Source organism: Bos taurus, chromosome 15 (assembly GCF_002263795.3).
Source record: "Bos taurus isolate L1 Dominette 01449 registration number 42190680 breed Hereford chromosome 15, ARS-UCD2.0, whole genome shotgun sequence".
Taxonomy (NCBI): domain Eukaryota; kingdom Metazoa; phylum Chordata; class Mammalia; order Artiodactyla; family Bovidae; genus Bos; species Bos taurus.
Window position 1 is genome coordinate 38483139 of NC_037342.1, and position 22257 is coordinate 38505395.

General features: G+C 44.8%; 1 protein-coding gene and 1 non-coding gene across 2 annotated transcripts in view; both read right to left on the bottom strand.

Moving 5' to 3' along the window:
* Window positions 1-22257, bottom strand: part of SPON1 (spondin 1) — a 315018-nt gene that overhangs the window by 25155 nt on the left and 267606 nt on the right.
* On the bottom strand, window positions 188-260 carry TRNAR-CCU (transfer RNA arginine (anticodon CCU)). Its single transcript has one exon. It is a non-coding gene; the product is annotated as a tRNA-Arg (tRNA).

Consider the following 22257-nt stretch of genomic DNA (forward strand, 5'->3'; position numbering starts at 1 on the left):
CCGCTGTTTCATCTTATGGTTACATACCATCTGCATGTTTGTGGTATCCAATGAAATAAGAGCACAGGAACCATTTGGAAAAATGTATTTGAGAAACTAAACATTTTTCTTTCTTTTTCAAGAAAAATGTTTCATTCATGTATTTATTTTGCTGCACCTGATCTTAGTTGTGGCATATGAGATCTATTTCCCTAACCAGGGCTCGAACCTGGGCTCCCTGCATCAGGAGTACAGAGTCTTAGCCGCTGGGCCACCAGGGAAGTCCTGACATAGTTTTCTTAAAGTAGAACCAAAGCTTTTCAGGATTGGAGAGAGTCTGGCCTGTTCGCAGCCAAATCCAAGTGCTGTGGATACTTAGTAAATTGGTGGAAAAGCAAAGCCACACCATTTTTGTTTGTTTTAATGTATGTGTAGAATTCTATAGCATGGATGTTCTCTTATGTAGCTGGTATTATTGGTGGATATTTGTTTCTATACATGATGCTCTACTGAACACTTGTGAATGTACTTCTTTATAAGTTCCTATGTCATAAATTTCCAAGAATGATCGAACAATGAAGCAAATTGACAATTTTGGTGGCACCTACCAAACTGTCCTCCAAATGTCTGTACCAACTGATACTTCTTCAAGTACGTGTGTGTGCCAGTGTTTTTGCAACTTTGGGCACACTGGATGCTATCAATCTTTTTCATCTTTACTAATCCAGCAGGCAGGAAAGTAGCGTGGTTGCAGACATAAGCCCTAGTTATTATACCTGAATTCAAACCCTGACTGCACCGTGACTAGCTCTGTGTCTTTTAGTGAGACTCTGACTTCCTTTAGCTTTCTCATCTCTGAAATGTTGAGTTAAAAAGTGTGTCTACCGCATAGTGTTGTTAGGGGGACAAAATGACATAATTCAAGTAATGTGCTAATCCTGTGCCTGTATTAGCATCAATACTCGTTACTATTCTTATTCTTTTTTTATTTAGATAAAAAATGTTGATTTTTATTTATTTGGCTGCACTGGGTCTTAGTTGCAACATGGAGGATCTAGTTCCCCGATCAGGGATCAAACGTGGGTCCCCTGCATTGGTAGTGAGAGTCTTAGCCACTGGACCACAAGAAGAGTCCCTATTCTTATTCACATTTAGGCCACGCTGGTATTAGAACTGATTTGTACCGCCTGAGTACAGAGAATGGAGTACCCAGGGACAGCTGCAAAGCCGTGAAGCCTCAGGAGAATGTCCCCTTATTTAAAGGTTCGTGTAGCTGGGAGAGCCTTGGATGGGGCACTGGGGGACCAGGTATTTTACATTCTGAAGACTGAAGGACCTAAATTCAGAGCAAGCAACCCAAACTTCAGACTTAAATGAAAAACTCCTTTAACAAGTCTCTAAGGCCCAGAAAGGATCTTTCAAGAATCCTTATAGCCCTTATCCATCTCCCACAGGAGTGTTTTCAAACAAAGTATTTCAGGGCACTCACAGTTCACACCTCATCTGCATGATGTTAGCACTTTCCCAGAACTATGCCAATTAAAATAAAAGTCCTCCAAGAAAGGACAGGGTACTCATGTCCACCTTCACAGGGATGCGTTCTCTCATTTTGCTTTTGTAAACATATTGTTATGGTCTTACAGCTGTACTCACACTTCCATCTGCATGAACCAAATGGGAATCACACAGCCTAAATCAGGCCAGGGGCTGAGGTCAGGTTTGGAGAAAGGGGGGTTTGTGGAAACAGGTCTGTGACAGGTCAGAGGCAGAAATCACATGGATATCAAGAGATGTCAAGTCTGAGTAGAGCAGAGAGGCAGAACGTGGCTCTGGGGGGCCAGGGCGGTTTCTCTGAACAAGCCTTACCCCACACTGACCCTCCATGCCCTCCAGAACCAGCTCCAGAAGCAGGAAAGGTCGGTCATCTCATCCACGCTCACAGTAACACGTGAGGCTGTCCCCTCCACCCTGCCTCACCCTTTCCCTCCTCTTTGTTCCTATACCTTCCCAGCTCCTATCTTTTGTCTTTATCTCGCAGTTCTGAACTACAACCTGCTTCCTCATTCTAAGGCCCTCTGATGCTGGGAGGGATGGGGGGCAAGAGGAGAAGGGGACGACAGAGGATGAGATGGCTGGATAGCATCACTGACTCGATGGATGTGAGTCTCAGTGAACTCCGGGAGTTGGTGATGGACAGGGAGGCCTGGCGTGCTGCGATTCATGGGGTCGCAAAGAGTCAGACACGACTGAGTGACTGATCTGATCTGAATGCTCTGGGCAGCACCGAGGCTAAACTTCCTCACCATCGCAGGTCCTGCCCTAGATCAGCAAAAAGAGAAATGGGATGCAATCCACGTCACAGAGCAGAAGGAACGAAACAAGTAGAAACAAACAATGACCATAGGAATCTGGTTTCTAGGTGCTAGGCACCTTGAGAATTACCTGATATCTAATATCTTGTTCCCTGGAGAAGGAAATGGCAACCCAGTCCAGTATTCATACCTGGTGAACCCCATGGACAGAAGAGCCCGGCGGGCTACTGTCTGTCTATGGGGTTGCAAAGAGTCAGACATGACTGAAGCAACTTAGCATGCAGTATCTCATTAAATTCTTAGGATGCATCCTCAAGGAAGGTATATACTTTTTAATCCTCAGAAACACATTTCTTTGGCCAAATTAGGTACAGGTTAGTCAGTGCAGGTCCAGAGTTCAAACCTCAGCCTGACTCTGGAGACCACGTTTGTCAGCCTGTGAATGCAGGTGGAGGGGGCAGGAGGGTGAGGCTCTCTTGGAAAAGGCCCCACTCCTGCCTCTTGCCCCCAACATTTCCTGCTCTCCTCACCCCCACCGGGCTTCTGCTGTCCTTCAGGGCATGTCCTACTGTACCCTGAGTTCTGAAAATTGCAGCCTCATGGGTGGGGGTGGAGGAGGAGGAGGAAGGATTCTCAAACAGTTTCACGATGCTGTTCATGTTAATGCTGTCCTGAGAACTGCTTCTGCCAAAGAAGGGGGCAGACAGGGTCCTTGAGTTGGAGAGACACCACTGCTACTAAAGGGAAGGGAAGCCGATGACCCTAAATGCGTTTCCCCATGTATCAGCTCGCTTCTTAGGAAAACCTTTGGGAATTGCTACCATTTCCTGCTGCAGATGAGGAAACTGAGGGCCAGGGAGGTCACGTGACTTGTAAAGACCATCTGGTAATCATGGTTCCTATACAGACGCGCCTGACTCCAAAGCTCAAGCTCTTTCCACTTTCCCTCACGATTCCTCCTCTCCAGCTCCCTCTCACCACCGCCTCCCCCCCCCCCCCGCCCCCACCATTTTGCTTGTTTTTCAGTGAGATCATGGCTGCCCCTGGTTGATAGTTTTCTCCACGGAGCCCTTGCTGTGAGGCACAGGGTCACTCGATTCCCTCTGGAAGGGCAGCGCCTGTCATCTTGCGTAAAGACCCAGTGAGCCGTGTTTGGTTCCATTATTTGCTTCTACCCTTTCCCAGAGTTTCCACTAACCACCCATAAAAAATATCAGTCCTGATGGCTTCCACCTCTGAGGGGGACTTTTTCATCCTTGCATGAGTGTCCTCGTGAAGAGCAGCAGGAAATGAGCCTTTTTATGAGGCGATAATGGAGCCAGAAGCATCTTTAAAATCAATTGTGCCTAACACGTCCTCCCATCATTTCAACAGGTTCTGGGTTTAGTGGGTCATAAATAAAAACAGACAGCTCACATTCAGTGAGCTCTACAGTTTGCCCATGGTCTCCTGTGGGCTGTACCATAGTCTTCTGAGGAAGGCAGGCAAGTGGTCCCCCTTTCTCACAGGAAGTGAGTGAGACTCGCCTCTCTCCCTGCCAAAGGTCAGTGCCCAGCTTGTAGCTTCCGTGACCGTCTGACACAGCTGCTCACTCCTTCTGCCTTGAAACACCTTCTGGCCTAGCTCCTGCTGCCTTTTCATTTTCTCCTCACCTCGTTCCTTCTCAGCCTCCTGTGCTGACCCTCTTCATCTTTCTGCAAACACTGAAGTGTCCCTGGCCTCAAGCTCTCCGTGCTCTTCTCTTTTCTAGCCACACTGCCTTAGCGATCTCTCTTGTCCCATGCCTTAAAATATGAGTTACGTATATACTGAAGACGCCTAAACTGCCATCTTCACCTCGTCCCCGCCTCTGAACTCCATCTTGTATACCAGCTGCCTAACACTTTCATCTGGATGTTGAATTGGTATCTCAAATTCAGTGTGTCTGAAACCAAGTTCCTGATCTTCCCCTCCTCAAACCTGTGTGTGTGCTTAGTCACTCAGTTGTGTCCAATTCTTTTGTGACCCTGTGGACAATAGTCCACTAGGCTCCTCTGTCCATGGGCTTCTCTAGGCAACAATACTGGAGTGGGTAGCCATTCCCTTCTCCAGGAGATCTTCTCCACCCAGGCAGCAAACCCAGGTCTCCTGCATTGCAGGCAGATTCTTTACTGTCTGAGCCACCAGGGAAGATGCCCTCCTCTCCAAATCTGGCTTCTCTCATTGTAAACATCACATTAAATGGCTAAGCCATCCTTCTAGTTTATCAACCTTGATGCTTCTCTCACTCCACATCCGATTCTTCGGCACATCTGTCAACTGCACTTCTAAAATGCATTTTTGAGCCAACAACTGTGTCTCACCATCGTTGCAGCAGGGGCTGGATGGTACCTCCCTGCATCCCTGGCACCATCTTGGTCCAAGCCACGAGGTATCATCATTAACTAGGATTAAATGTGTTGCAACTGCTTCCTGGCTGGTCTCTCTGCCTCTTCCCTCACCTTCTTCCAGGCTCTTCTTCACGCAGTAGCCACATCATGCCGTTTTTCTTGTCAAAATCCTCTAATGGTATCACGTTGCACAGGAAATGGGGACCTTGGCCATGGCTGCCATGGCCCCTCATGATCTGCTCTGCCTCCCTGTTACCTCACCAGCTTCCTCTTTTATTACTCGCCCTTTTGCTCACTTTGCTCCAGCCACCTGGATATCTCCTCAGATATGCTAGACACACTTAGCACTTACAGATCCCTGAGCCTGGGGAGATGTCCTCTTAGATACTAGAGCACTCGTTCCTCTGCCTCCTCTAGGTCTTTGCTCAAATGTCACCTTCTCAGTGAGGCCTCTGCTGACCACACGATTCAAAATAGCAATTCCCTGCCCCTTCCTCAACCTGGCACCCTGCTCTCACTTTATCTGATTGTCTTTTCTCCATAACATTTGTCACCATCTGGTATACTAAGATACCCTAGAGGAGGGCATGGCAACCCACTCCAGTATTCTTGCCTGGAGAATCCCCATGGACAGAGGAGCCTGGCAGACTACAGTCCATAGGGTTGCGAAGAGTTTGACATGACGAAGCGACTTAACGCACACAGTATCCTATGCATTTTGCTTTCTTACTTTTTATCTTTTCTACTTTTACTAGAATAGGCATTTTCTATGGGCAAAGGCTTTGTCTATTCTGCTCACTCACTGCTGTACTATCAGTGTTTAGAGTATGCTCAATCTTTGCTTTTTTTTTTTAAGTTTTTTTTTTTTTTTTGATGTGGACCACTTTTAAAGTCTTCACTGAGTTTGTTACAATATTGTTTCTGTTTTGTTTTGTTTTGTTTTGTTTTTTGGGCACAAGACAAATGCGATCTTAGTTCCCCAACCAGGGATCAAACCCACATCCCCTGCATTGGGAGAGATGTCTTAACCTCTGAACCACTAGAGAGGCCCCCGTCTTTGCTGTTTGAATGAGAGGCTGTGATGAGGAAGCGTCTGGTGTCTTTCTGAGTCCCAGGACTCTATGGCACAGTGTGGAGCCAGAGCTGAGTAAAGTGACACCAACAGACATGGGCACTGAGCTAGTGGGCACTGGGTGAGCTGTGGCGAGTGCCAACCAGAGACCTGGCACTAAAAAAAGGAAGAGGAAGGGATAGGGCCTCCTTAGGACCCACAGTCAGCTGCAAGGCTCTGAGTCTGCCTCAGATGCACGCCCCAGTGACCTAGGCTGACTGTTTATAAGTGCCGAGACCCCACCTTGCACCCTGGAAGCTGCTGCCATCATAAGCTACTGTCTGATCAGCTATTTAAAAGCCAGAGAAGGTATCTGAAGCCCATGAACAGACCTGTAAGAAGGTGATGTGGTTTCACAGAAGCATTTCAAATTCAATTTCTTTTTATTTCTTTTCAAACACAGCCTGTAATTCTGATAGGAAAATTGCATAATGCCCGTAGATAATAGTTTTCCCGCAAGATGGTTTTGTGAAAGCAGCTTGGTGTTTCTGATGCAGGAGAGGAAGGGCCCATCAGAGAGAGCTGCCTGGGCCCGCCCACTGCCCTTGCACCCACACCTGTCTCTGGCACTCTGAGGACGGGCATCACCCCATGACCTGAGGGAGAGGCCAGGCTTCTGTGTGCCTCTGTTACCACAGGCATCAATTCAGCTTGTTCTTTGGTGACCAAAGTGCCAATCCTGGGCTTAACCTCCCTTTTGGACTTTCATGTATCCGTTAGGATTATGAAAGTCTGCCTCTCCTCTGATTCAGCAGGGAGCTGAAGGGGTAGATGGGGCCTGTCTGTACTTCCCATCCCAGCCCCTCTTCCCCACCTTCTGCCCTATCTCCAGCACTTAGAAAAACATTAGTCCTGGGGTTGGAGCAGAGAAGTAAAAAAGGGGCCAGGCCAGGAAAGATTCTGACATCAGCCAGGGGAGAGCAGGCTGAGCTGGGCTGTCTGCTTCCAACAGGTGGGGACTCCAAGGAAGTCGGGCTGGAGCCAGGAAGGGAGGAAGAGCCAAGCTAGCACCTATAAGGCAACCTATAAAGGGCCTTGACCCTAACCCTGCCCCTGGGAGCATCTTGTTGGCGGGGTGTGTGTGTGTGTGTGTGTGTGTGTGTCTCTTAAGTGAAATGAAAGTGAAGTCACTCAGTCGTGTCTGACTCTTTGAGACCCCGTGGACTGTATCCTACCAGGTTCCTCCAAACATGGGATTCTATAGGCAAGAATACTGGAGTGGGTTGCCATTTCCTTCTCTAGGGGATCTTCCTGACCCAGGGATCAAACCTGGCTCTCCCGGATTGCAGGCAGATGCTTTACCCTCTGAGCCACCAGGGAAGCCAAAGGTGTAGCATTTGACATCGCTTGCTCCTCTTCCCTGTCTCTCCCTCCCCACCTTCCTCTGAAGACAGTTCCCATCTAGTCCTGGGAGCCATTATGAGGGCAGGGGCTGAACTGTGTTCCCCTCTGTGTCCCCAGCACTGGCTGGTCTGGGGAGTGATACAGGGGATGATTAAGAATGAATAATGGATTAGTTAATTAAACAATTAATTAATGACAAGCTAGAGGAAGTCTCTGGTCTTCACTGCCCTCTCAGGGGTTCTTAGGGGCACCCTTGCAAGTGCTATGAACTTGGATGCTGCTGCAGGGCTTCTGAGTAGACAGTGAGGATTCTGCTGACTATGGTGGGGGAGTAAACTGTAGGAGGGCAGGCAGGACCCAGGGAGGCCGGTCAGGTGACACGGGGTCATGAGAGAGCAATGGCAGGGGTGGGAAGATGTCAGATGCAAGACATTATTTTAAAGGAAGAAGCAACAGGATCTGCTGGTGGATTGGACGTGGGGTGTAAAACAGAGGGGTCAAGGATGACTCTGAATGGAGGTGTCATGTAGGCAGTTGGATACATGAGGCTGGGGTTCAATGGAGTAGTCCAGGCAGGAGGTGAATTTGAGTCATTAGTGTATAGGTGTTAGTTCTGGAAGGTCTTGTAGGTCATCATAGAACTGTTCAACTTCAGCTTCTTCAGCATTACTGGTTGGGGCATAGACTTGGATTACTGTGATACTGAATGGTTTGCCTTGGAAATGAACAGAGATCATTCTGTTGTTTCTGAGATTGCATCCAAGGACTGCATTTCAGACTCTTTCGCTGACTATGAGGGCTACTCCATTTCTTCTAAGGGATTCTTGCCCACGGTCATCTGAGTTAAATCCACTCATTCCAGTCCATTTTAGTTTGTTGATTCCTAAAATGTCGATGTTCACTCCTGCCGTCTCCTGTTTGACCACTTCCAATTTGCCTTGATTCAGGGACCTAACATTCCAGGTTTGTATGCAATATTGTACTTTACAGCATCAGACTTTACTTCCATCACTGGTCACATCTACAACTGGGTATTGTTTTTGCTTTGACTCTGTCTCTTCATTCTTTCTGGAGTTATTTGTCCACTCTTCTCCAGTAGCGTATTGGGCACCTACCGACCTGGGGAGTTCATCTTTCAGTGTCCTTTCTTTTTGCCTTTTCATACTGTTCATGGGGTTCTCAAGGCAAGAATACTGAAGAGGTTTGCCATTCCCTTCTCCAGTGGACCACATTTTGTCAGAACTCTCCACCATGACCCGTCCATCCTGGGTGGCCCTACACGGCATGACTCATAGTTTCATTGAGTTAGATTAGGCTGTGGTCCATGTGATCAGTTTGATTAGTTTTCTGTGACTGTGGTTTTCATTCTCTCTGCCCTCTGATGGATAAGGATAAGAGGCTTATGGAAGCTTCTTGATGGGAGAGACTGAGTGGGAAACTGGGTCTTGTTCTGATGGGCAGGGCCATACTCAGTAACTCTTTAATCCAATTTTCTGTTGTTGGGTGGGGCTGTATTCCCTCTCTGTTGTTTGACCTGAAGCCAAACTATGGTGGAGGTAATGAAGTTAATGGCGACCTCCTACAAAAGGTCGGGTGCACGCACTTCCCCAATCAATGCCCCCGACCCTGCAGCAGGCCACTGCAGACCCACACCTCCTCCAGAGACTGGAATGCAAAAGTAGGAAGTCAAGAGATACCTGGAGTAACAGGCAAATTGGGCCTTGGAGTACAAAACAAAGCAGGGCAAAGTCTAACAAGGTTTTGTCAAGAGAACCCACTGGTCATAGCAAACACCCTCTTCCAACAACACCAAGAGAAGACAACACATGGACATCGCCAGATGTCAATACTGAAATCAGATGGATTATATTCTTTGCAGCCAAAGATGGGGAAGCTCTATACAGTCAGCAAAAATAAGACTGGGAGCTAACTGTGGCTCAGATCATGAACTACTTATTTCCAAACTCAGACTTAAATTAAAGAAAGTTGGAAAACACCAGGCCATTCAGGTATGACCTAAATCAAATCCTTTATGATTATACAGTAGAAGTGACAAATATATTCAAGGGATTAGATCTGATAGAGTGCCTGAAGATCTATGGATGGAGGTTTGTGACATTGTACAGTAGGCAGGGATCAAGACCATACCCAAGAAAAAGAATTGCAAAAGGCCTCTGATGAGGCCTTATAAATAGCTGAGAAAAGAAGAGAAGCTAAAGGCAAAGAAGAAAAGGAAAAATATACCCACCTAAATGCAGAGTTCTGAATAGCAAGGAGAGATAAGACAGCCTTCCTAAGTAATCAGTGCAAAGAAATACAGGAAAACAACAGAGTAGGAAAGACTAGAGATCTCTTCAAGAAAATTAGAGATACCAAGGGAACATTTCATGCAAAGATGGGCACAATAAAGGACAGAAATGGTATGGACCTAACAGAAGCAGAAGATATTAAGAAGAGGTGGCAAGAATACACAGAAGAACTTTACAAAAAAAAAAAAACCTTCATGACCCAGATAACCACGATGGTGTGATCACTCACCTCGAGCCAGATATCTTGGAATGTGAAGCCAAGTGGGCCTTAGGAAGCATCACTATGAACAAAGCTAGTGGAGGTGATGGAATTCCACTTGAGCTATTTCAAATCCTAAAAGATGATGCTGTGAAAGTGCTACATTCAATATGTCAGCAAATTTGAGAAACTCAGCAGTGGCCACAGGACTGGAAAAGGTCAGTTTTCATTCTAATCCCAAAGAAAGGCAATGCCAAAGAATGCTCAAACTACTGCACAATTGCACTCATCTCACACGCTAGCAAAGTAATGTTCAAAATTCTCCAAGCCAGGCTTCAGCAATATGTGAACCGTGAACTTCCAGACGTTCAAGCTGGTTTTAGAAAAGGCAGAGGAACCAGAGATCAAATTGCCAACATCCATTGGATCACTGAAAAAGCGAGAGAGTTTCAGAAAAACATCTACTTTTGCTTTATTGACTATGCCAAAGCCTTTGACTGTGTGGATCACAATAAACTGTGGAAAATTCTTAAAGAGATGGGAATACCTGACCACCTGACCTGCCACCTGAGAAATTTGTATGCAGGTCAAGAAGCAACTGGACATGTTAGAACTGGACATGGAACAACAGACTGGTTCCAAATTGGGAAAGAAGTACATCAAGGCTGTATACTGTCACTCTTCTGATTTAACTTGTATGCAGAGTACATCACGTGAAATGCCAGGCTGGATGTAGCACACGCTGGAATCAAGATTGCCGGGAGAAATATCAATAACCTCAGATATTCAGAGGACACCATCATTATGGCAGAAAGTGAAGAAGAACTGAAGAGCCTCTTAATGACAGTGAAAGAGGAGGAAAGAGGAGGAAAAAGTGACAGTGAAAGACAGTGAAAGAGGAGGAAAAAGTTGGCTTAAAACTCAACATTCAGAAAACTAAGATCGTGGCATCTGGTCCCATCACTTCATGGCAAATAGATGGGGAAACAGTCGAAACAGTGGCTGACTTTATTTTTCTGGGCTCCAAAATCACTGCAGTTGGTGACTGCAGCCATGAAGTTAAAAGACGCTTGCTCCTCAGAAGAAAAGCTATGACCAACCTAGACAACGTACTAAAAAAACAAGACGTTACTTTGCCAACAAAGGTCCGTCTAGTCAAAGCTGTGGTTTTTCCAGTGGTCATGAATGGATGTGAGAGTTGGATGACAAAGAAAGCTGAATGCTGAAGAATTGATGCTTTTGAACTGTGGTGTTGGAGAAGACTCTTGAGAGTGTCTTGGACTGCAAGGAGATCCAACCAGTCAATCCTAAAGGAAGTCAGTCCTGAATATTCACTGGAAGGACTGATGCTGAAGCTGAAACTCCAATACTTTGGCCACCTCATTCGAAGAACTGACTCACTAGAAAAGACCCTGATGCTGGGAAAGATTGAAAGCAGGAGGAGAAGGGGATGACAGAGAATGAGATGGTTGGATGGCATCACCGACTCAATGGACATGAGTTTGAGTAAGCTCTGGGAATTGGTGATGGACAGGGAAGCCTGGTGTGCTGCAGTCCATGGGGTTGCAAAGATTCAGACATGACTGAACTGAACTGAACTGAGTGTATAGGTGCTTGTCAAAGTCAAGAGGCAGAGAACCTGGGCAGTGAGTGTAGATAGACAAGAGGGTGGGAAGAGCCAGAGAGGGAACAGCCAGAGAGACAGGAGGATACTAGAACTTGCCCCCAGGGCCTCTTCCGAGCCCTTGTGCTGCCTCCACTGCCCCCACTCACTGCCCCCAGGTACAGTCCCACACTGCAGCCAGCCCTGGTACCCGCTCACTGCTGCCACCACTGCCCCTCTGGTCACTTCTGGAAATTCAACTGAAGAAAGGGCTTCCTTGATAACTCAATTGGTAAAGAATCCACCTGCAATGCAGGAGACCATGGTTCGATCCCTGGGTCAAGAAGATCCCTTGGAGAAGAGATAGGCTATCCACTCCAGTATTCTTGGGCTTCCCTTGTGGCTTAGCTGGTAAAGAATCCTCCTGCAATGCAGGAGACCTGAGTTTGATCCCTGGGTTGGAAAGATCCCCTGGAGAAGGGAAAGGCTACCCACTCCAGTATTCTGGCCTGAAGAATTTCATGGACTGTATAGTCCAGGGAGTCTCAAAGAGTTGGACATGACTGAGTGACTTTCACTTCACTTTAGGAAAGCCAGTGGAGCCAGCAAGCCCAGACAGCCCTTTTCAGAAAGACAGTTGGCTGGAAGGGAGAAATCAAGTAAAATAGTAGTAGCAGGAAGGACATGTGACTATTTCTTAGAAGATGAGTGACATTAGAGCAAGTTTGCATGGAGGAGGATATCATCCCATAAAACAAGAGAAAGTGTTGTTACAGGAGAGAGAGAGGGGCACTTGTAGGCTTGAGATCCTTAAAAATAACGATGACCCTATATGCGAGACAGAAAAAGAGAAACAGATATAAAGAACAGACTTTTGGACTCTGTGGGAGAAGACGAGGGTGGGATGATTTGAGAGAATAGCATTGAAACATGTATATTACCATATGTGAAATAGATCGCCAGTCCAAGTTCGATGCATGAGACAGGGCATTCAAAGCTGGTGCAGTGGGACAACCCCGAGGGATGGGATGGGGAGGGAGGTAGGAGGGGGGTTCAGGATGGGGAACACATGCACACCCATGGCTGATTTATGTCAACGTATGGCAAAAACCACTACAACATTGTACAGTAGTTAGCCTCCAATTAAAACTAATTAATTAATTAAAAAAAAATAAAAGTACGAAAAACATTAAAAAAAAAAAAAGATTGGGAGAGCTGAGATCTGGACCCAAGGTGGAGGGGGCGGGGGCCTTCCAGCCGTCTCAGAAAGATGGAGGAGGAAGACAGTGGACAACAATTACTGATGCTCAATTACAGGCAGTGCTGGGGGCCAACATGAGGATTCACTCGTCCAGCAAATAACTACTGAGTCCCTACTCTGGGCCAGGCTCAGCTCTGGGTGCCAGAGACAGAGCCCTGAACAAACGAGACACCAACTCAACCCCTGCCCTCATGGAGCTTTCCGCCTAGGGCAGGAGGCGGTCCCAAACAAAGGAACAGTGACAGATTGTATGAGACTTGAGTGGCTCCCTGGAGGGAAAAAGTGTGCGGTGCGGGTGGAGGAATGAGAGGGAGGCCAGACTTGGATGGAGAGGGATGTGGCAATTTTCAGTAGAGATATAGGTGCTAGTGCCTATGTAAAGAACCAGGAAAGAACTCTAACAAGATGAAAATATGCCTTACATTACAAAGTGTAAGGATGAAAGTTTTAGTTGCTCAGTTGTATATGATACTTCGTAACCCATGGACTGTAGCACAACAGGCTGCTCTGTCCATGGAATTCTCCAAGCAAGAATACTGGAGTGGCTTGTCATTTCCTTCTCCAGGGGATCTTCTCAACCCAGGGATTGAAGCTGGGTCTCCTGCATTGCAGGCAGATTCTTTTCCATAAAGTAAGGTCCTTTTCATTATAGAGGACTGGAATGCAAAAGTAGGAAGTCAAGAAACACCTGGAATAACAGGCAAATTTGGCCTTGGAGTACGGAATGAAGCAGGGCAAAGGCTAATAGAGTTTTGCCAAGAGAACGCACTGGTCATAGCAAACACCCTCTTCCAACACCACAAGAGAAGACTCTACACATGGATATCACCAGATGGTCAATACTGAAATCAGGTTGATTATCTTCTTTGCAGCCAAAGATGGAGAAGCTCTATACAGTCAGCAAAAACAAGACCAGGAGCTGACTGTGGCTCAGGTCATGAACTCCTTATTGCCAAATTCAGACTGAAATTGGAGAAAGTAGGGAAAACCACTAGACCATTCAGGTATGACCTAAATCAAATCCGTTATGATTATACAGTGGAAGTGAGAAATAGATTTAAGGGTCTAGATCTGATAGATAGAATGCCTGATGAACTATGGACTGAGGTTCGTGACATTGTACAGGAGACAGGGATCAAGACCACCCCCATGGAAAAGAAATGCAAAAAAGCTAAATGGCTGTCTGAGGAGGCCTTACAAATAGCTGTGGAAAGAAGAGAAGCCAAAAGCAAAGCAGAAAAGGAAAGATATAAGCATCTGAGTGCAGAGTTCCAAAGAATAGCAAGAAGAGATAAGAAAGCCTTCCTCAATGATCAATGCAAAGAAATAGAGGAAGACAACAGAATGGGAAAGACTAGAGATCTCTTCAAGAAAATTAGAGATACCAAGGGAACATTTCATGCAAAGATGGGCTCGATAAAGGACAGAAATGGTATGGACCTAATAGAAGCAGAAGATATTAAGAAGAGATGGCAAGAATACACAGAAGAAGTGTACAAAAAAGATCTTCATGACCCAGAAAATCACAGTGATGTGATCACTGACCTAGAGCCAGACATCCTGGAATGTGAAGCCAAGTGGGCCTTAGAAAGCATCACTATGAACAAAGCTAGTGGAGGTGATGGAATTCCACTTGAGCTATTTCAAATCCTGAAAGATGATGCTGTGAAAGTGCTGCACTCAATATGCCAGCAAATCTGGAAAACTCAGCAGTGGCCACACGACTGGAAAAGGTCAGTGTTCATTCCAATCCCAAAGAAAGGCAATGCCGAAGAATGCTCAAACTACCGCACAATTGCACTCATCTCACATGCTAGTAAAGTAATGCTCAAAATTCTCCAAGCCAGGCTTCAGCAATATGTGAACCGTGAACTTCCAGATGTTCAAGCTGGTTTTAGAAAAGGCAGAGGAATCAGAGATCAAATTGCCAACATCTGCTGGATCATGGAAAAAGCAAGAGAATTCCAGAAAAACATCTATTTCTACTTTATTGACTATGCCAAAGCCTTTGACTGTGTGCATCACAATAAACTGTGGAAAATTCTGAAAGAGATGGGAATACCAGACCACCTGACCTGCCTCTTGAGAAACCTATATGCAGGTCAGGAAGCAACAGTTAGAACTGGACATGGAACAACAGACTGGTTCCAAATAGGAAAAGGAGGACATCGAGGCTGTATATTGTCACCTGCTTATTTAACATATATGCAGAGTACATCATAAGAAATGCTAGGCTGGAAGAAGCACAAGCTGGAATCAAGATTGCCGGGAGAAATCTCAATAACCTCAGATATGCAGATGACACCACCCTTATGGCAGAAAGTGAAGAGGAACTAAAAAGCCTCTTGATGAAGGTGAAGGAGGAGAGTGAAAAAGTTGGCTTAAAGCTCAACATTCAGAAAACGAAGATCATGGCATCTGGTCCCATCACTTCATGGGAAATAGATGGGGAAACAGTGGAAACAGTGTCAGACTTTATTTTTCTGGGCTCCAAAATCACTGCAGATGGTGACTGCAGCCATGAAATTAAAAGACGCTTACTCCTTGGAAGGAAAGTTATGACCAACCTAGATAGCATATTCAAAAGCAGAGACGTTACTTTGCCAACAAAGGTCCGTCTAGTCAAGGCTATGGTTTTTCCAGTGGTCATGTATGGATGTGAGAGTTGGACTGTGAAGAAAGCTGAACACCGAAGAATTGATGCTTTTGAACTGTGGTGTTGGAGAAGACTCTTGAGAGTCCCTTGGACTGCAAGGAGATTCAAGCAGTCCATTCTAAAGGAGATCAGTCCTGGGTGTTCATTGGAAGGACTGATGCTGAAGCTGAAACTCCAGTACTTTGGCCACCTCATGCGAAGAGTTGATTCATTGGAAAAGACCCTGATGCTGGGGTGGGGGTGGTTGGCGGCAGGAGGAGAAGGGGACGACAGAGCATGAGATGGCTGGATGGCATCACTGACTCGATGGACTTGAGTTTGAATAAACTCCGGGAGCTGGTGATGGACAGGGAGGCCTGGCATGCTGCAATTCAAGGGGTTGCAAAGAGTCGGATATGACTGAGCCACTGAACTGAACTGAAGGTCTTCAAAATAAAAAAATTAACACAACAATATCATAGAAATTTAGAGAGAGAGAGAAGCAAAAAAAAAAAACAAAAACATGTAATCCCTCCATCCTAATTTAGCTGCTATCATCAATGAGTATATTCGTTTCTGTATTTGTGTCTTTGTCACATAGTTGAAATCATAGCTCACACACACATTTTCTTTATCCTTGCCATTTCCTTGTATCATGGGAGCCAGACTATTATACAAATAGATTGCTATACAAGTCATTCTGTGCCTTGCTTTTTAATATAGCATATTTTAGAGATAATCTCACCACCAGTATAACTCTTTTAATGAAGAGCCCAAAGACCACATACAAATATAAAAATAAACATGTATATACTTTTGGTATCTTTTTTTTTTTTTACACCGCTATATAGTATTTTGGGCTCTTTATCTATTTGTATAATAATCTAGTTACAAAGAAATGTAAATATATAAAGATAAAGAAAATATATGTGCATATGCTTATGCATATGCTTGTGTGTGTGTGTGCGCGTGTGTGTGTGTGTGTGTGTGTGCACATGTGCGTGCATACTTTTATTTCTATTCACCTAAATTATCTCTGGAAGGAACATAAGAGCTTCACAAAGACAAGGTACCTCAGGGGAGAGGAACTGGGCAACCAGGGAGCAAAAACTACTTTTCACAGATTAACCGTGCTCTGCTTTTGAATTTTGAACCATCCAAGTATATTGCCATTAAAAAAAGTCAGGAGGAAAAGCTACTCCAAGGCTGCTCACTGTGGCTTTCTCATCTGGAGAAATACCCATGAAGGCTTTGGAGGGAGCATTTGTGAGACAAGCACGGAGGGCAAATGTGGTGGGAAGGACATCTAGAGGTGGTGGACTGGGAGCCAGGGCAGCAGCCGAGAAGGCGGGAAGAGGGGACAGAAGTGCCCGCAGAGGGACGGAATTGATGAGACATCTGATGGGTTCCTTACTTGACTGTTTTAAAGGCTGTTGGATTTTGTTATCCTTTGGTAGTGTTGTGTAGTTGCCAAGTTGTGTCTGACTCTTTTGAGACCCATGGACTGTATCCCACCAGGCTCCTCTGTCCATGGGATTTCCCAGGCAAGAATACTGGAATGGGTTGTTAAACCTTCTTATTTTTAAAATAAAAGCTGTTTCAAAAAGAAACAAGAATTCATTTGCACACCAACATCTCCCTCTTCTCTCTCCCCTCAGAGACTGTCAGCTGGTTTTGCTGGGTCCTTACATATAATAACATTTTGCTTCATCATCTCCCTCCATCTACTGATTTCCATAAAAAGCTTTCAAATTATTAAGTAATGAAGCTCTAAATGACCTGGAGGAGGGAGAAGCCAGCTGCCTTAAGGTGCTCAGCACGTTAGCATCAAATCAGTTTCCAGAAGTGTCGATCTCTTAAACGGTGCTATTTAAATGCAAAGGAACAGCTTGATCAGCTGTAAAGCTTAACTCTTTTCATTCCTGAGCCCCCCAAATACTCACAGAGGTCTGGGGAGACACTGGGGACGGAAAAGAAATTGTGTGTCTAGTGGACATGGAAGGCGTGTCCCTACCAGGAAATTAGGGTCACACACACACAGCTGGGCTCTGCCAGACTTCCCCTGGTAACAGAAGTTTCCCTGACAGTGAAACTCCCCTTCTAGTTATTACTGTAACATCCTGGAGCAGGGGCTAAAGGCTGGTGTGGTGGAACAAGGCAGACCCAAGTCCATACCTTGGCTCTGCCATTTATGTGCTGTGTTAGTTTGGGGAAGTTGCTCATCCTTTCTGAGCAGATATCTCAGTGTGTAAAACATGTATTTATTGGGTTCCTTCTATAGTCAGAAACTGCGCTGGGCAAGGGGCATGGGGCCAGTGGATAGGTGACACAATCCTGCTCTTGAGAGGCGTGCCCACTAGTGGGTGAAGATGATGATGGAAAGGCAGCCGTTTAAAATACAGCCATCCCAGGAACTTCTGTGGCAGTCCAGTGGTTAGGACTCTGTACTTTCACTGCTGAGGGTGCGAGTCTGATCCCTGGTTGAGGCAGGAGATAGATGGGCCCCAGGCTGAACTGTCTTCCCTGTAGAAGAAACACCATAATAGCAGGAACTCCATAAAAGCAAGAAGATGGAAGAGGCTGGGCCCTGGCCAGATAAAAGACCACATATTTCCCATTTGTGAAGTTAAGGAGAGCTTCCTGACCACACATGTGCAGAAAGGCTCCTTGGAGGTCAAAAGAGAGGGGGGCATCACATCACAGTAAGTGACGTCAAGCTGCCCACAGGCCTCTTTGCTAGAATCCATGTTGGCTAAGAGATGTGGAGGCACACATGTGAGGACTTTGAGATAAACCCAACAGGACTCAGGACCAGGCAAAGCAAGATGATTGATCAAAGGAAACTAGGAAGAAAGGCCCCAAAAAAGTGACTCAAACTACCATGAGGGTGTGACGCGCTCTCTGAGCCTGCCAGTATGTCTAGCCACACCTACTCATTTTCCTCCTATTAAACACTTTACTTGTTTCATTGTTTTTCACTGTTTTGTGATAATTAATTTCTACACAGCTGATGGGCCAGGGCCTTGTCACTGGCCCCTGGCGGTCTAGTGGGAGGATGTGGTGCTCTCACTGCTGTGGCCTGACCTCAGTCTCTGGCCAGGAACCCAAATGCTGCTTCAAGCTGATGCAGGCTGAGCCCACGTGAGATCATGGTCAGGGAGCTAGGACCAAGAATGTTTAAATGAAGTCAAGTACAGCCATTTCAGGGGAGCTGCCCTGCGAATCCTGTGTCTCAACCTCTGAACTGGACCAAACCACCAATATTCCAAGCAGTTAGGAAGAATGTTGAAAGGACTGGGTTCACATTTACCTAGTGACCACTTGACCTGAGCCAGGAATCTAGCTTTGCTTGTCAGCACCAATGAACTCTCCTTAAAAGTAACTTTCTTCTTTTTTTCCAACAAAAGCCCTGATTCTCTCTCTTATAATTAGGACACTATTTGGGTTTCTACCTGAATCTGTATATCCCAAATTGTAATTCTCTGATCCTAAGTAAATGCTTTGCCTCTTGAGTCAATTTCTTGTTTTTGAGGTTGACGCTGTGCCTGGGGCATAGGGCAGTGGACACAGCAACACAGACCCAACTCTTGTGGGGTGTGTCCTCTAGTGGGTTAATAGTAACCTGTGAGGACTGAGTGAGATAAATGTAAGTAAAGGGCAAGGTGAATGAAAAGGAAAAGAGAAGTCATGATTACTTAGTTATATTTGAATGTCTCCACCCCCGCTTCTTCCAGTGGAATCTCCCACTTCTGCCTAATCCACCTTTCTGCCTAATCTCCTAGTTACCTGCCATGCCCAGCTTCTTTTCAAGACTTGTGAGTCCCTTTGCCTGGCATGTCCTTATCTTGGCCCCCTCGAGCAACTCCTCCATGGAAAAAGTCTTCCTTACTTTTTTGAGTAGAAACTTACCTCTTTAGGGTGTACAACATAATGTTTGCCCATAGTAAAACATGACAGACATAGTAAATGATCATTGCAGTCAGGCTGATTAACATATTCATCTCCTCACATAGGTGTCTTTCTTTGTCAGTCATGAGAGCAGCTGAAATCTACTCTAAGCAAATTTCCAGCATATAAAATAGTACTGTTGATGACAGTTATCATGTCGTACATTATATCTCAAGATTAATTCACCCTACATGTTGAGACATCCAGCTGCAACTCTGTGTCTTTGAACCAGCATCTCCCCATTTCTCTACCCCCTTGCCTCTGGCAACGCCTTTTTGATGGCCACAGATTCTCAGATCATCCTTTTCCATGACTTTAATCATGTGATTATCTGCTCACTTCACGTGCTTACTTATGTGTCTTTCCTCCAGAAGGTGTCTAGTAAAGCACCCATCTCACAGTAGATGCTTGATCAGATATACTGAGTGAATGTTTAACAAATGAAAGTATTTATTCCCAAATGCTACATGTGAAATACGAGAAGATCTAGAAATTATTACTGCCACCTAGAAGCAGTCATAGAACTTTGAGATTTTCATGCCATGGACCTGTTACAGGTTTATGTATTAATTCACAGCAGTATAGTAACTGGATGCTTCTCGACATTCTTCTTTCTCAGAGTGAGGTCTGAGCAGCCCTACAGATCTGTGAAGATGTTTTTGGGGTCTCTTAGTTCTCTATGGGAATGTAAACATGTTTTATTTTTATGATAATTTAAAAAAACCAATTCAAGAATATTACAGGGACTTTCCTGATGGTCTTGTGGTTAAGATTTTGCGTTTCAATGTAGGGGGTTGTGGATTCCATCCCTGGTTGGGGAGTTAAGATCCCACATGTCTCAAGGCCAAAAAACAAAAACATAAAACAGAAGCGATATTGTAACAAATTCAATAAAGACTTTTTAAAACAGTGGTCCACATTTAAACAAATTAAAAAAAAAAGACTATGATAGATGATCTTGAAGATCTTATAATGAAGCACTGGCTGGCAATTCCAGTAGCCAGGCTGCATTTGAGTTTACGTATATTGCTGCTCCCTCCAACTTGACTGTGGGCTAGTGTAGTGGACTGTCTTTCTCTGCCCAGGTCCCTCTTCAGCTGCTGGGAAAGATGCTAAAAGGTAGCCCTTAGCTGTCAGTTCTTTTGGAGAGATTGTGCTGCTTGGATAAAACTGCTTCATGTGATGCTGGCAGAGGCCTTCCGTGGGCCTACAACTCAACTTCTCCCTCTGCCTGTTTCTGCTTCGTCCTGTTCCATTCCACAGGAGTGGTTCCCAAGAGCATTCCCTGACAACTTCAGCTAATCTTGACTCAGCCTGTTGCCCAGAGAACCCAGCTGCTATAGTCAGTGGCTAAAAAGATAGACAGAGTTAACAAGTCAATGACATTCTCACCAGGTAAAGCCCAAATGACGTGTGTGATGTCGGCAGATGGAGAGCAGTGGGAGCAGTGAGTGAGGCCAGAGGACCAGAGCTAGTGCACAGGTTCACCAAATCCCGAATGCCCATGGCAGGGTAGTCAGCATCAAATCTAGATTGTGAACAGTCATTTAATTTCAGCAAACGGCATCACCCACTGCACTAAAGCAATACTCCTAATTAGCATTTAAAAAGGTTTGTAGCTTTGTATGTATTATTATTATTGTTATTTTGCTTTTATAGTCACGGGAGAGCTATAAGCATAGGGAGTTAATATCTAGTTATCTTTGCCCATACTTAAATAATGATATAATGAAAATAATTATAATTTAACCCTAAGGGTTTATGAGCTTATATGTGCTCCTTAAAAGAGGTCCATACATTACTCCAGTTTGGAAATTCTCCAATTTTGCAACAGCATGCTATGAAGAACTTTTCGATTTTGGAGGCTCTGAGGTTTAACTGTGCAACCTTGGATATATTATTATGTGGGCCTTGATTTTCTTATCTCTAAAATGGGCTAGTGAGATCTACTTTATAGGCTGCTTGCAAGATATAAATGAGCTATCATTGAATATAGAATGCTTGCACAATTCCTGATACTCAGTAAGTGCTTAATAAATGGCAACAGGCAGGAGAGGCCTAACAGTTAAGAAAGCACTTCTTTCCATGCCCTTTCCAAACTGGAGAAACTCTGCTGTATGCCTCCATCCCTGGAAGACAGCAAGAAGATCCAGTTTTAGGAAAGTGACTTCCAACAGGGAGTCAGAGTTAAGTTTGTTTAAAAGCTAGCCAGCAAGCAAGCAGTAAAGCCCAACGGCCTCAAGTGAAAGATCAAAACTAAAAAGCATGGTTTGAAAGGATACCTGCACCCTAATGTTCATAGTAGCACTGTTCACAATAATCAAGACACGGAAGCAACCCAAATGTCCACTGACAGAGGAATGGCCAAAGGAGATGTGGTATTTACATACAATGGAATATTAGCTATAAAATGAATGAAATGTCATTTGCAACAACATGGATGAACCTAGAGATTGTCATACTGAGGGAAGTAAGTCAGACTGAGAAGATGAAATACGGTATGACATCACTTGTATATGGAATCTAAAAAAAATGATGCAAATGTATTTACAAAACAGATTCACAGACTTACAGCAAACTTACACTTACCAGGGGGGAGGGGGGAGTAAGGGACAGTTAGGGGGTTTGGGACTGACATGTGCACACTGCTGTATTTTAAATAGATAACCAACAAGGACCTACTGTACAGCACAGGGACCTCTGCTCAACATTATGTAACAACTTAAATGTGAAAAGAATTTGCAAAAAACAAAAGATACATGTATACGTATAACTGAATCACTTTGCTTTATACCTGAAACGAACATAACATGGTTAGTCAACTACCCTCCAATATGAAGTAAAAAGGTATTTTCTGAAAAACATAAAAATATTCCCTAAAATAAAAAAACAATAAAGCAAAGCTAAGAAGAGCTATGGCCTAGATTTAAATTCAGAGAATTTTACATTCAAGGACCACTCAATCAATGAAATAAATATATTTCAATAAATAAATATTCCTGTGGTAGGCTAATTAATGCCCCCCCCCACCAAAAAATACACAGTTTCTAATCCTGGGAAACTTTAGATGCTGCTTTTTATGTCCAAAAGGACTTTGCAGATGTGATTAATGACCATGAGATGAAGAGATTATTCTGGACTTACAGAGTGGGCCCTAAATCTAAATGTCCTTAGGAGAGGGACACAC